Source organism: Aulostomus chinensis, chromosome 8 (genome assembly GCF_037954235.1).
Source record: "Aulostomus chinensis isolate RoL2024-O1b breed Wild chromosome 8, RoL_Achi_v1.0, whole genome shotgun sequence".
NCBI classification, from domain to species: Eukaryota; Metazoa; Chordata; class Actinopteri; order Syngnathiformes; family Aulostomidae; genus Aulostomus; species Aulostomus chinensis.
This window is the reverse complement of record NC_141327.1, coordinates 21,081,735-21,097,339: the sequence shown is the minus strand read 5'-3', so window position 1 is coordinate 21,097,339 and position 15,605 is coordinate 21,081,735. Positions and strand designations below refer to the sequence as shown.

Below are 15,605 nucleotides of genomic sequence, written 5' to 3'. Positions count from 1 at the left end.
AGGTTAAAACCACCAGCACGTCAGGCTCTCATGTTGAAACAGTTACAGGAGAAAGTGCTTTCGGTCACTCAGAAGCAGATTAAGAATATAGGCTTTCTGGCTTTCAAATAATTATACATTGGATTATTTGCTTTTCAGTATAACTTTTACCAGAATGTGAGCACATTTTTAATATTGTAACAAGTTGAGGCTGTGCTGTTCTGCCAAAATAGTATAGAATTAAATCTTAAGTACAAATATCTAAATATCTGTATTTCTCGATGTATTTGCATACATGTGTAAAAAATTCAGTACTGCACGCAAGAGGCTTCCGCACTCAAATGAGCAGATCTCTACTCTTGGTTAGTGGTGACATAGCAGAGCTGTAGCATCCCAGAACCCCCCCCCCCCCCCCCCCATTCCTTACTGTTCTCCCTCAGTGGTGCATAATGGTCGGTACTGCGCTCTCCCCCCCCATATCCCCCAGTTGCTTTGAGCTGGTGATGAACTGTCACTTTCACTGTGGGATGTGCACAGAGAGTGATGTCTCTCCCTGTCTGAGTCTATAGGAGCCATGCTGGGGCCACGCAGGGCCGTACACAGTAGAGTATGTTTCCCAGGTCTAGAAACCCAGGCCATCTATCAGAGCCAAGCTGTGTCTGATCTCAAACCTGTAGAGTGTTGGAACCTCAAGAGACATGTTTCAACCCCCCTCCTCATTCTTGGCTCTTTAAAAGGGGCTTTCATATGTATGAGTCAGATCAGCAGCACACATTTAAAAATCAAAACACTTTCCTCCACTGCCTTAAATTCCCTTGTCTTGTGTTGTAAGCGATCACCATGTGAATTAACAATTGGATGTAGTTTTTGGTCTGTGCTTTGTATTACTGGGTAAAGCTGGAAATAGTGGAACTGAGGAGCTTCTGCGGGACATAAAAATTGTTATTTATGGTGTCGAAAATACACGCATAAAATTATTGGGCCGACTTTCACAATAATTTATTTGGCTTTCCAAAGTAAAGTTTGCTTTAGTCTTAGTTTAAATGAATGAAGGCGCTAATGTGTAGAATGAGTAGCATAAATGCTTATTCAGGAAACATTCAGGAAGATTTCTTAAAAAAAAGTCTGTTCTGTTATTAGTCATCCTGTCAGTCAGTGTGTGGCGGCATAGGGTCTGCTTCCTGTTAACAAGACATGTTTACAGCATCAGCGTTGGGCTCCCACCTTCTGCGTTATTTGTGCATCTATACTCCTTGTCACTCCTCAGGATTGATGCATCCACATGTCAGTTAACTATTAACAGGACTGGAGGAGACTGATAGTGACCCGGCCTGCTTCAACACTCAGTGGCTGAGGCAGATCTTCCTTTGTTATGGAACCAAAATGGTGCCCACTGGCAGGATGCTGTGTCTAACCATTAACTGGAGTCTTGGCACTGGGGCTCACTGTGCTTCATGAGGAGACACATCACAATGTTCCCCAGAAAAAGCTGGAGAAATATTAACCCCGTCTCAGCTGGAGCTCTTCCTCTCTCACGCCTGAGGTAAAGAGAGAAGAGATGCTGATCCTTCCATCACCATCAGCTTCTTCTTCCTCCTACTCATCCGCTCTCTCTGTTTGTGTCTCTCCTGGCACCACTGACAGTGGCAACTTGTAAAGGAGGAAGAGATTGATATGATGAGAGGTAGATGTGCTGCTTCCTGCCTTGGGACAGATAATTTATGGACTCATCACTTAGCGAGTTGAGAAAACGGTACTTTTTTTTTTTTAGACAACGAAAACCCCTCAAAGAAATTTCCATTATGAACGAATACAGAAGTATGATTGAAGTTGAACAATCACTTAAATAGAGCAAAGAGCTGGCACAATCAAGGACTTTAATTTATGTAGTAGCTTCATTGGTCTTCTGCTCCAGCTGCTGTGCAGCACAGTCATTTTTAATAAGACCATGTTTCTGTTCATGTGGCCTCTTCACCATACCCCTGGATGCTATAGGTCCCCCTGTGTTTAACACCTCTGAAATATTATCTCCCTCCCTGCGTGAGAAGTTAAAAGGGTGACAGATTTAGCTATTGCCTCCATCATTAAATCCTGTACCCCTTCATGAAGTCAGCAGACCTCCATGGTGTCTCAGGTCCTGTGCTGTAATGGCTGCTCATGGTCCAAATGGACTGAAGGGCTTTCATGTGTTCTGAATAGTCCACTCCTCTCATTACGGCTCGCGGTGGTCTAACATCAAACACTCCTCATTATTTTCAACGAGAGAGGAAGCATGTGTGTGTGTGTGTGTGTGTGTGTGTGTGTGTGTGTGTGTGTGTGTAACAAGTTGAAGGTACAAAGTGACTACCAAGTTCAAATAAAATCTGCACTCTGTCGTTACACTAGGCAAGTAAAAGGCTGCAGGGATTAAAGTGCAGAGTTTCTCCAGTCCAGACTGGTGGCATTCAGTCACCTAATCGACTTTCATTGACATAGAATTTGGTGAGAATGTTGTACAACCAGGATCTTGACCAGTCAAACATAATACCCCGCCTGTTTTGCCAAAAAAACAACAACAAACAAACCAAAACCTGCAGTTGTTTTACAGCATATCCAACCTGATCACTAAAACACACCAGAATTTTTGTAATATCGCAGATCGTCACTAACTCTCATTATGCCTATTTATAGTTTCCCAGCATTTTACATCATTTACATAAAAAGCCTCCATTACTATCCTAATTTAATATTAGCTGACAACAATCTGACAAGGCAGGATCAGAGGTTAAGCTAACACACAATGGTTGTTAACTCCATTAGCATGGAAATGAATGCAACAACTCAACAGCCTGTTGTCATACCTACAGTGAACAGGCTAAATAAGTTGCAGTGAAAAATCACAAGGACCGTACTTGATAAGACATACTTGTGTTACTATGGCAACATCCATGGCTCAAGCTAAGAATGCAGAGATCTAGATAATTGTTGTCATTGTGATACACGGGGGTTTGCTATAAGGCCTGCCTATTACTATATCAGGACAGTAATGTTTCCATTCAGAAATAATTTCTACAATGGCTATACATACATGCAGCAAATGACTGTCCATCATTAGATCTGTAAAAGAGTACGCCCTGCTCTGCTTCCTGTGCAGTACATTCCATTTGATAAAACGTTGTAATTATGAGATTTACTGTATCCACTGACTTCCCTTTATTAAATACACTAATTGATATTTTTTTTCTGGCTGCATAAATGAACCGCATGCCTCTACAGAGTAAACTTTATTTTTTTCGACACGCCTCATGTCTGCTTGTATATTACATTTTGTAAATTAAAACAACCAGCCGACAAAACATCCAATTCCGATTATGTTATTTAGGTGAAATGAAATCTGGCATATTCAGATTCCATTTAACAGCCTCTGGACTAAACCACACCACTGAGAAAAATTAGAAACACACATTTGTAGCAGTGGGTAAATGAGATTATAACTCCTCAGTAACTGGCTTTGTATCAAGAACATATCTGCAGACTGTTAAATTGTCAAGTGCAAACAGTAAGCATTAGCAATACTGCTTCAAATGATTTCCAAATGTGGTTTTTTTTGTGTGTTCACCCGTTGTTTGGCTTCTCACCCCAGAGTGTCACAGCGCATTCTCACTTTCATAGTCGGACTGCTCAATAATAAACTGCACACTTACAGTCGAGATATATTGCTGTACAGTCAATGTGACGACATTTTCCAAGCTGTTAGCTGCAGTTTCATCACATTTTATTCTTTTAATGAGTATAATTGGCACTTTAGGTGATATATTGATATTGGCTGAGCTCCCGCTGGCTATTGTGTTGTTCTGCTATTGTGTTACACTGAGTGTTAACAGAAGGCAAAAAAAAAAAAAAAAAATGAGTGGTAGCAAGAATTCTTCCTGCTGGCTGTCATTTAGAGCCGTGTGTGGCCTCTTATCAGTGAACGTATAGCTTTGTGAAATTACTGCCTTTCAGCCTTTGCACAGAATTCGTTCAGCAGACAAATCCTATATGGGCATTGTAGTAATTTTAAGCATTATGCATGTCGGAATTCTGAAATGAGAATACTTTCAGCAAGCAGGCAAGGGGATCATAGCCCACACATAAGACAAAATATATATGTTTTCAATGTAGAACATTTTAAATAATTTGACATTGTTTTATTTTATTCTTTGTGGTAACTAAAGGGCTGTTGTAGTGCTCATGGTTGAATCCCTGCATATTACTGGTGCCCCCTGCTGTTCAAATCCCTTTCAATCTCTGTTGTGTTGACATAATGCTGTCACTATACAGCCTGTTTATTGATGTGTTTACATTTTTAGCCCTCTGCGAATAAAATAGGTTATAATTACAAAATATGATATGTGAGATCTCTCCAATCTAAAATACGTAGCTCCCTATGAATAGTTTAACATTCGGCTATGATGGATTCTGCTCGTTTGCCTCATCGTGTCTGTTTTGACATCCCTGTTCATTATCTCGGAAAAGCAAATACCTTGATAAAGGCAATCAGATGTAACGAAAATAATAACAATGACAATAAACTTTGCCTCTGACCTTTCCATTTCCTTTTCTATCTTCACAGCTTAAATAAAATAACTTCCGTGAGAAAAAAAAGAATGTTTTTGTCGTGCAAAAATGTCAGACATGTGTTGTGGTTGCTAAGCAAACAGTGACTAATAATATCTACATGGAAGAGGTTTGCATTAGTGCAGCAAGCCAAAGCACAGCACGTCTCAGTCTTCACCAGTCTAAAGACAATGAAGGTTCTCCACACTGTAATTACCCAACAATGAGTTTGTCACTCACTTCTCATAAATATGAATAAGGAGGGACGGATAAAGGTGTTCGGTCTAAATTTGCAGCAGTTTTTGACGTGAGAACGCAAACGCGGCCCAGCATCATATTCATCCTATCAATCTCCTGATATCTCCTGAGGGAGAGAGTTTTTAAGCTTTTGTGTGTCAGTCTTTTCCTGTCATGACTGGATGTGTGCAGCATGTAGAGGGCGTAGAGGGACAGAGATTGATGTAGCAGGTTTGGAAAGCCTCAAGGTGTCAGCTGTTACAGTGAAATGAAGGAAAATCTTAGCCATATAGCAGAAAATAGAGCTACATTCAATGGAAAGTGGCTTTAATATAGTCGATAATTAGCATTTATGAAAGGTGCTTTCAGTGGCGGTGACCAGAACTCGTGGTCTATAACTGCGGTTCAAATAAATGATTATAAAGACTTTTTCTTCACCGTGAATCTGTATTAATCATTAATTTATTCCATAGGCTGTCACTTATGGCTTTCCTTTGTCTGGCTCCTTGTTTGATTTCGCAGCTCTTAAGAGACAATACATTGCTACACGGTGTTTGTTCAGCCTGAAGGAAGATAAGATAACCTTTGTGACACTTCATAAATAACTGATCTACTGTTTTGAGGGGTTATTTATTTATCTATTTAATACCACAGCGCTAGCTAGTTTTCCTGGAGTCTAAGACGATGATGTTTTCTCATGCCATTTGCACCTTTAAAGCAACAGTGCATTCCATTTTCATACAAATGAACATAGGTTCAAACCCTTGCAGAGTGTAAATCTCTGCATTCCACCGTACATAGTTTGTACATGCATGCTCAATGGGCAGAGCAGAGATCAGACTGGGTGCGATGGCTACTTCCAGTTGCCCTCTGCTGACTTGAATTTGGATAAAAGGCACAGCTCTTGACTTTCTGAACATCCTCAAACCAAATGGATCGAATTCTCACAACAATGTGAATCATTTCAGGGGAGTTTCGGGATGCCCAGAACAACGTCGCCACAGTTTTACTGCCGCAGCATCACGGTGGTGAAGTTTGTGACGGAGCTTAAGATGTAATTGTGCGTCGTATGTAATGACTGTCACTGCCAGAAGCGGGAGACAGAAGTACTGCACTGTAGCTTTGAATGTGAACTATTTTAAACCAGACAGATTTAGTCAGACTCATATTAGTTAAGATCGGGATAAATAAGAAAAGTTAAAATACAAAAAAAAAGGAAACACAAAACGATGAGCCAACACCATCAGCTGACTGCGGCTGTGCGTCTCTATAACATCTCGTTCACTATGAAGAACATACTGTTCAGTCTCCAAGTTTCACAGGAAAAATTAGAGGAAAAAGTGAGCGAGGAGAATGTTGACATTTGGCATGAATAATTTCACAGTTTGCCGCAGTGTGATGAATTATTGCCTATTTGACACCTTAATGTTCTACATACTTGTCCAGAATAATGTTGAGTGGAACACTGGTGAGTTCAGAGAAAACACCAGACGACAAAGAGGGTTGGAAGCTGTAATTGCATATTAATGTTAAACCATCAAACGTGGCTATGCAGGGAGAAATCAGCAGTTTCCTCCTTTGTAATTTAATCAGGCCAAATACTTTTGACTATTTTTATATATTCAGTATATATATGCCACAATGTTATCAGAGAAAATGTGACGATCAAAAGAAACACCGTTTTTTTCCCATTTTGCTTGATAATGATTGTATATGAATGAATGAATATGTTTTTGGCAGAGTATGAAAAAAAATACATAAATCATACTTGCATATACACAAGAAAAGTAAGCTAAACTATACAATCAACTCATAAAATTCAAACTCCAAATTTTAAAACTTGCAAAATTGTGTGAGAATAAGGATACGCCCGTTTAATCGGACTACTTTTTCAACTACTTATCATGAAGTTGTATCTACTAAATTAGCTCTAAAAAGAACAACAAACAATTTGTGAGTTTTCTCTTTCCCCCAAAATGTTTGTCAGGTTACATAAAAATAACTGACTCTTTTATCAACCTGAAATTAACAGCCGACAAGGCCACTGATTATTTCAGATCCGATTTGACCCGACTGTATCTGAGGGAGTTTGAATACATGTTAGAAAATTGTGTAGTTCACTTCTCTGACCAGTAAGTGGTGCTTGATCTCCTAAAAGTTAAACGGGCAGAGGAAAAGTAACAGGGAAGTTCATTTCAAAGTGATCTGTCCTTAAAACAGCAATTTAAGAGTAAACACTGCACAGGAACTGAAGTCTAATGCCAGACTTTTCCTTCAAGTTCTTCTCTTCTGTCTCTCTCTGCATGATTAGCTGAAAGAGCTGTGACCTTCATTATAGCACAAAAACTCACATCTCCGTATAAAGATCCGAGTGTTCTCAAGCGTTCCCGTGTCAAGGACCAACAAACAGACACTTATATCTGAAAAGTGTTCGCAGCTCAGATGACTCATGCAGCCCTTTTTAAAAAAAAATAGAAATTAGTTAAACCTCCAATGAAACAATGAACACTACAGAAAAAGTTTTGAAAAAAATGACAACAAATTTCGCTTTTAGACCCTTGAACATGTTATCACTCAGCATATTTGTCTGAATTGAACTCATTATTTGGTTAAAACTGCCACATTTATTACGGTTCTTATTCGCAGAAGATAAATTCCTCTTCAGATCATTTAATCTCCCACAAAAAAACAGACCTGTGCTTCCTCAGTGGAAAGTCAGGGCCTGAACAACATTCCCATCGTTGTCTCACTGACATTTAACTGAACATTGATTATTCGATCTATTAAAGGTGTTCATTGTCAAAGCCAAGGTAAATCACTTTGGGCGACTTACAGTCAAATACCACCAAATTTTTACTTTAAATGAGTCTGATATATTTTCAGGCCCAGACTGTGCTCACTATAACTGACAGCATCATTACTTTTTGCTCAAAGATCCATCCATCCATCCATCCATCCATCCATCCATCCATCCATCCATCCATCCATCCATCCTTCCATCCATCCATCCATCCATCCATCCATCCTTCCATCCATCCATCCATCCATCCATCCATCCTTCCATCCATCCATCCGTGTTCTTCCACTTATCCAGTTAATGGTCTTGGGAGGGCTGGGGCCTATCCCAGCGGCTTTTGGGTGTGAGGCGGGGTTCACCCTGGAAAGGTCGTGCTTAGAGACCCCCCCCCCCCCCATTAAAAAAAAAAACTACTGGTTTTCAGTTTTTCCCAATTTGATGAGTAACAAAAACTAGTGCTTCACTTTAGTGTAAATTGATATCTCTCACTGGAAGACAGGGTGACGGGAATATTTAAATCCCTTATTAAATCCCAAACAAATTAAGTTACCACAAAAACGTCAATCCACAATGAACTTTGTTCTGTTGGTGTCAGTCAGAGTTCAATTCCAAGAAAATCCAGGTGAGGAGGAAGAAGAAAGCAGCTAAGATTACTCCTTGGAATTTGACGTAAAAAATTGAATCAATTGCGGAAATATTCTGTGGCCAGTCAGCTCATAAGTCAACGCTCACTTCAGTTTAGCTGACAACTAGAAATGCTTGGAGGTAGCACGCCTCCATGGGCCTCTCACTGCAACCTTGACCCTTGACCAAAATCTTTTCAATCCAACTGGATGTTTGTATCAAATTTGGAGAAATCCCATTAAAATTTCCCGGAGATATCATGTTTTGAGTGAGATGACAGTGACCTTTCTCCTTTGACCTTCAAATTCTTTTCCGTTTGTCTTTGAGTCCGGCTGAATTTTTTTGCCAAATTTGCAGAAATTCTCACAAAGCCTCCAAGAGATCAAACCATGTTCAAATCATTGTAAACAACAATGAGACATATGGACGACCTGAAAACACGATGACTGCGGCCAACGCTAACCAGTACATTATACGCTTCATTAGGGCCGTTTCTCTTCACCATAGCACTATTACGCTTCAAGATGAAGTAGAAATTCTCCTTTTAGCCATTTGAAAGTTGAATTCAAATGCAATAAACGTATGGTTAGCAGTGGCGGCATTATTGTTGAGCAACTGACTGATATTTGAAGCAAACCCTTCAAGGCAAATACAGTATGAGATATTTACAGCCATGTCAGAATCAATAATCCTTGACGGCTCCCACAAGTTAGCAACAGTGACCAAAAACAACAGGGATCCGGCTTCAACCTATGGCACCTGAGACTGCTGCTTGCGAGGGTTGATTATGCTTGTTTTTTTTTTGTTTTTTTTTAGATAATAGCTTAATTTATCTCATTGTATTATTGATGTTATAAGAGAAGCCGAGCTGCTCTCAGTTTTCCTGGAGAACATAATGAAGATATGTAAGTATCTGTAAGTGCAGATCAGCGTGGAGAACCAGGGAGGTGTTTTTTTGGCGGCAAAAACTCTTGAAACACCTCACAGCTAATACATCATGAACATGAATTAATTTGTCATAAACTAGAATTTGTAAAGGTCAGCACGGTCATGCAGTGGTCAGCACTGTCGCCTCACAGCAAGAAGGTTCCGGGTTCGTGTCCCGGCTCCAGCACAGGATCTTTCTGTGTGAGTCTCCATGTTCTCCCTGTTCCTGCGTGGGTTCTCTCTGGTACTCCAGCTTCCTCCCACAGTCCAAAGACATCAAGAGGGGACGAGGCTGATTGATACTCTAAATTGACTGTAGGTGTGACTGTGAATGTGAATGGTTGTCTGTCTCTATGTGTTGGCCCTGTGATGGACTGGTGACCCGTCCAGGGTGAACCCCACCTCTCGCCCGAGAGCCGCTGGGATAGGCTCCAGCCCCCCCCCCCCCGCGACCCTTAATGTAGGAATTAGCGGAAGACGATGGATGGATGGATGGACTTAAATGTCAACATCAAGTTCAACTCTAAAGTTTATTTTCATGACAACACAGGATAGATAGATAGGGATGTATCATGGCGTGCTCTCGAAAACTAACAACACTAACACATGATAATAGTACACAACCACAGAACCCCAATGATAAATACAGTGCAGAGAACAGTGAGAGCATAGAGATTTCAAAGAGGGGTCTGCACATTGAGCAGGTAAGGTGTGTTTCTAGCCTACTAATTTAATTCGCTGTAATTTTATGAGAATATGTCTTTAAACTGAGGAATACCTCTGTTTTGATAACTGCAAATTGATAGTGGAACCAGCATCAGCCCCCAAACAAGCTCTACAATACCAGTATGTGAAGTAACGCACTGTTATGGAGGAAGAAGGCTATTAACCCTGCCTCCATTGCACATCTCTCACAAATCTTCCGTAAACACATTTGAGCAGTCACTGGAAGAAAGGAAAAAAAAGAATCCAATATATATTTCGGCCGATATATATTGATTATCTGAATTGTTTTCCTTCTTTCTAGTGTGGAAATTTGGCCCCAAGAATGTCGTATATGCCCGTTAGAATGGTCATGTGACGCGTACAGGTGTACAGTTATGAAAACATACTGTTTGGTGATGGACAGGGTAGTAAAGACACGTGACTCATGGATGCTGTTTCACAATCTCTCACTTGATGGTTGGATTCAGCAGCAGCAGGACGTACCGTCTGCCTCTCTGGTACACTATCGTCTTCTCCATCAGAGGATGGGAGGGGTGTGTTTTTGTGTTTCATGTTTTTGCATCTGTTCAAGTTTTCTCTCTCTCTTTCTCTCTCTTTCTCTGTCTCTCTGTCTCTCTCTCTCCCTCTCTCTCTCCTCCTGGTCGTCCTCTGCAGGCCCGCCGCTCTCTGCTGCAGCGCGGGGCTGCGTGACGTCAGTGAGGGCTGGAGCGGTTCCTCGCTTTGGAGGAGAAAAAATGGGGAGAAGATTGCGAGGTGAGTGAAACGCACATTTCTTTCCTTTTTTAAACCCCGCTCTTGCGATCGCATTTGCATCGGTGTGTGCGTAAGCGTGTGTACGCGCGAGTGTGTGAGCTGTACATGTTCCAATTATCGCTTCATTGACGCGGCGGCCCCTGTGCAGCGAATATACGCAACGTCCAGAGATGAAACCCGGAGAAAATCGGGCTGATGCCATGCTGTTGCCCTGTCCTCCGATGGGGCACAGCTGCTGCCATCAGCATCGGCGTGAATTAACCTGCCTCCAGGCCCCTCTGTCTCGGTCAGTCCAGCCGTTACAGCCGCGGCCATAGCTCCATGGTGACAGTTGGTGATTCCGCTCGTCCACACCCACATGATATGCAGCTTGAGATTGATCCATGCACAGTGCAGATATGAGGATCAATTCTTTTCTGACGCCGACTGTGCCCATTTTTACAGTCGTCGTTAAACAGCGATCAATCGAGACCAAATGTGACTCTGCTGTTTGGCCTGCATGTGCCGTGTTGAAAATAAAACGTGCTTTTACATGTCCCAGAGGTGCACACGCACACACACACACACACACACACGTCTACCTGTTCGTTTTAATGTATGACATGATGTTAGAGGACGTTATCCTCCAGCGTTGTGACTGAGTCTTCTGTCAAAGGGAATAATGACACTGTAATACCCACACATATTACTCCCATGGGACGTGTCAAACTCTCCTGTTGGGCTCTTTAAGCAGCAGCACATTGCTGAAGTGACAAACAGCCAGGCTGCTGCTGGAGTTTTGGGGAAACTGTCATGTGACTGCAATACATTAGAAACACCAGGCCTTTAGTTTATATTACGCTGCTTTGTTTGGAGGAGTCAGATGTGAAAACAGTTGCAGCCATGATAAAATGAGAAAGGAAAACAGTGGAAACAAACACGTTCACGCCGACATGACATAACTAAGATTACTGAGCTGTCAGAAGTGTGTTCTGTATCTGCACTGCAGCAGTGTAACACACACATGTGCACATGCTACCTGCATGTGTGTTGTCTCCATGTGACAGGCAGCTTCACTGAGATCTAAGACAGGTGAGACGATAGCGTACCTGCAGGTCCCAGTGTCATATGAGAGAAGAATCTATCTATCTATCTATCTATCTATCTATCTATCTATCTATCTATCTATCTATCTATCTATCTATCTATCACTATTATATACACTACATATATGTGGTATGTATGTGTTAAAGAGGAACTCAGCCAACGAGATGCACGTTGTTGCACATCATTAATTTCACTTATGTGCCGTGCAGTGAATTATTACATAATAACTGCTTCTCTTGTTTTGCCTTTTTAAGGGGTATTTTTTTTTCTTTTTCATTTTTTAGCAGCAGTTCATCAGCAGCAGTGATAACAGCAGTTTCGCAGGCTTTGAACCTTCAAGTCATGCATTTGTGCGCGAACCACCTGTGGTTCAGACTAATCAGCATCCTTGTTGAAGACAGAGGCGCGGTTTAGGTGTGCCGACAGTGAGAGGTGGCGCCTGAAGTTAACAAAGATGCTGCTATAACAATGGTTACATTTATATATACATATTTTTATTTTTAAAAAGAACACAGAAAAGCACGGGCTTCATAATATTCACAACAAGATGATGTTCTTTTCCGTATGAAGTTAAGAACTGTCAGCACCCTGCAGGGGATGATAGGACGGCTTGATTTCCCACTGTCGTCTGATCAAGGCTGATGTTTTGGTTACAGCTCAGAGATAGCGAGCAGCTAACTGCCTCCATGTTCCAGAGTTATCTAGAATGCATAAAATACAGGCTCATCCTTTATGCCCTGTCTTATTTTGTCAGATTATTCACACGACTGTATTTAGATGCCTGAATAAAACTTCCAAGGAGACGAGGTTGGTTAGGGTTATATGTGCTTGAAGGATGCTGGCTAATATTGTTATTGTTTTGTCCAGTGTCCAACAATGTTTCATTCCATCATTTTAATTTTGCAGGGACTATTTCCCTCTGCAGAAGTGATGTGCCAGCGAGTCTTTACAGGAAAACAATGTATGTGGCATTTAGTCCACACGATAGTGCCCATCATGTTCACGCCAGAACAATGGAGGTGTGTGGCACAGAGAGATAAGCTGCATCAGGCTTTGGCTACTCAGGCAATATTGTAAGAGGGATTGTTGATTTGGTTTGTTGCCAGTAAGAAACAAATAATATCATACTTTTGGAATAAAACAAACTCTCTCCTGTCATAATTCCCGACTTGTAGCTTTAATTTTGACTTGTGTTTTTAGTCCCTGTCTTTTGGCTTGTGTTCTAAATGAATTTATTAAGTATTTAGTCTCAGCTTTCACTGCATTTTGAGCCCATGCACTACTGGCTCTGGCATCTCTCGGCAGTTCTGCCTGTAAAACGGTGTTCATCCAACCATCAGTTAGAGATCAGGGATCAGGCTCATGATCCTGGCCTTGGGGTGTGTTAACTTCGGTGACAGCTCATGGCTGCAAATATCCGTGTGGAAAAATACTGGTTCTCATGTGTAAATAATATCATGTAGAAGTGGATGCTATAAATGATGCGTGTTCACAGGTATGAACCAGCTTTGATGGGTACTCACAGATTTGCGATGATAATCAAAGCACGAGAGACAAGCAGCAATACACTGAAGGTTTGTTTTTTGTTTTTTTTTCAAATGCAAAGAATATTTGACAGATGTTTTTTGTAGCCAGCACTGCAGGATGCAGGCAGTTGCTGCTTGGGATATACTGTTTCACGGACCTTTTTTGCAAACTTTGGCGACATCCATGATGGATGACCAGCCCCTTTGACACAGAGATCCTGCAATACTTCCATAAAAGGGGCCCCACTGTGACGACGCTTTGCTCTGTTTATTCAACACCAAACAACAGCATCAAATGCCACTGTTAGTGTGTTAATTTATATGCATCGAGGGGGCCACTGATCAAATTGGCACATTGGAGATGGATATTGACCAGCACATGTTGTACCTCTCTGACTATTTTATTTGTCATTTTGTATCATGAAACATTAGTGATGCCAAATCCTTCAGTACTGCACAAGTGTTTTCGTGCTTTCAGCTAATTGTACCTTTGCGAGTTTCCTTCTATTCAGTTGTTTGAGAGAGTGAAAATTGTCCTGTTGTACTTAAAGACAATTTTTACTCCCACTTTGTGCAGCAAGACTTTTTCATTTCATGAAAAAGTTTTTTTTTTTGGCTTGCACTTATTTAGTATCGCAGACTCGCACAATAAATGCCCTTAGAATTATGTCATTTATTGTGTAAAATGTTCTTTAGTTGAGAGCACAGCAGTACATATACCAGTGGTTCACCCATTTAGAAGTATTTACGCTGAGATGTTATTGAGAAAAGTGAGAATTTCAGGCCCTGTCCAGTGTCCACTCTCATACATGTACTCATTCTTCCTCATTTTTCTGTTGATTTTTTTTTGTGCTTGATAACAACTTACGACTTCTAACTGACATGTTATCAGAGACAAATGCCGGCCCTGTTGAAACTCTTTTCTTGCATCTGCTTGAATGTCACGTCAAGACTCTGGATTAATGAATATGGGAAGAACCTCAGAGACGGTCAAAATGCAGCCACAAATTACCGAGGCCATTTTCTGCATCATTTCTCGCAGTTGTCCTCTTTCCACGCTGGAGGGCCAATCGTGTGTAGACCTGCACAGAGGGCTCAGTGTACGCACATGAGAAGCTTGCTTTTGTTCTTTTAAGAGGATAGAGGATACAAAGAGACTACAGTAGCCTGTCTTAGCCAGCTCTAAAGGGTAAGATACTTATCTCTGGAGATGAATCTGCACTGTGTGAGGTGTACATTGTCAACGTGTGTTTATATGCTTAGCAACGTATACAGTGATCACAGCAGGGACCAGTGCTCTTAGCGTGTTGAACAACCTCCCCCTGGCATACATTGTTGATGTATGGATACTGGAAGATAATTGTTTCAGTGAATGGTTGTGTGGATCAATAGTAGTAGACAGTGGCGAGCTGAAGAATGAGTCTGCCCATCAGCTCACATTTGTGAAAGTCATTCAGCCTCATTCTGACTGACCTCAGTGCCAATAATGATGCTCATTTGATTGCTTTAGCTTTCTTGCTATGTTTTTTTTCACCGTTAAGGTGCTGAACTAAAACATCCCATCCATCCATCCATCCATTTTCTTCCGCTTATCCTGTCAAGGGTCCCAGCAGCCTTCAGTCGAAAGGTGGGGTTCACCCTGGATGGTTCGCCAATCCATGTAGACAGACAACCATTCACACTCACAGCCACGTCAATTTAGAGTAACCGACGCATGTCTTTGGACTGTGGGAGGAAGCCGGAGTTCCCAGAGAGAACCCACACAGGTACAGGGAGAACATGCAAACTTCACACAGAAAGATCCCGTGCCTGAGCCGGGGCTCGAACCTGGAACCTTCTTGCTGTGAGGTGACATTGCTAACAACTGCACCACCGTGCTGCCCTGTACTGAAAAAGTCTCTGCTTTGTTTTCTGGAAAACAGGGTTTAGAAATGGGACTGACTGTATAATTGAAAAGGCTATGCATTCAAAGTTTTACTCTGAACGCAACAAGTGATAGAACCTGTTATTTAAATAAAGTCGTGCAGCATCATGAATTGTTGTAGCCTTCATGCTACTGAGCTAGCACCTTTCTGCTGCTGCTGGAAATAAAGGGGTAAGCTTTTCTCCCCTGGCTGGGTTTGCTTTTAACTCATTTTTTCTACTTGCAGTGTTTAGTCATGGTAGCACTTGCTATGCTCAGGCCCCATGCAGGTATTAGCTGGTCCTTTGTTATTTAATTGGCAGTGTTTAATTCTAGCAGTGATGAGATCCTCAGACAGAGCCTGGAACTTGTTCTAAGTGTGGTACAGCAGGGATCTAATACTGCTAACAAACTGAGGAGAAGCATCACTTCATTCACTTATGACTTTGTTGCCTTTCTAGAGGAAACG

The 15,605-nt window shown here is 41.5% G+C and overlaps 1 protein-coding gene across 2 annotated transcripts in view; it reads left to right on the top strand.

Annotated features, from left to right (window-relative positions):
- fbxo41 (F-box protein 41) overlaps positions 1-15,605 on the top strand; it is a 58,046-nt gene that overhangs the window by 2,299 nt on the left and 40,142 nt on the right. Inside the window, exons 1-2 of one of the 2 annotated variants that reach the window (XM_086211626.1) lie at positions 10,317-10,365; positions 10,523-10,621. The gene's annotated coding sequence lies outside the window, so the exon portion shown is untranslated. Of the gene's footprint in view, positions 1-10,316; positions 10,366-10,522; positions 10,622-15,605 lie in introns of those variants that run through there. The other variant, XM_086211627.1, reaches the window with a different exon arrangement.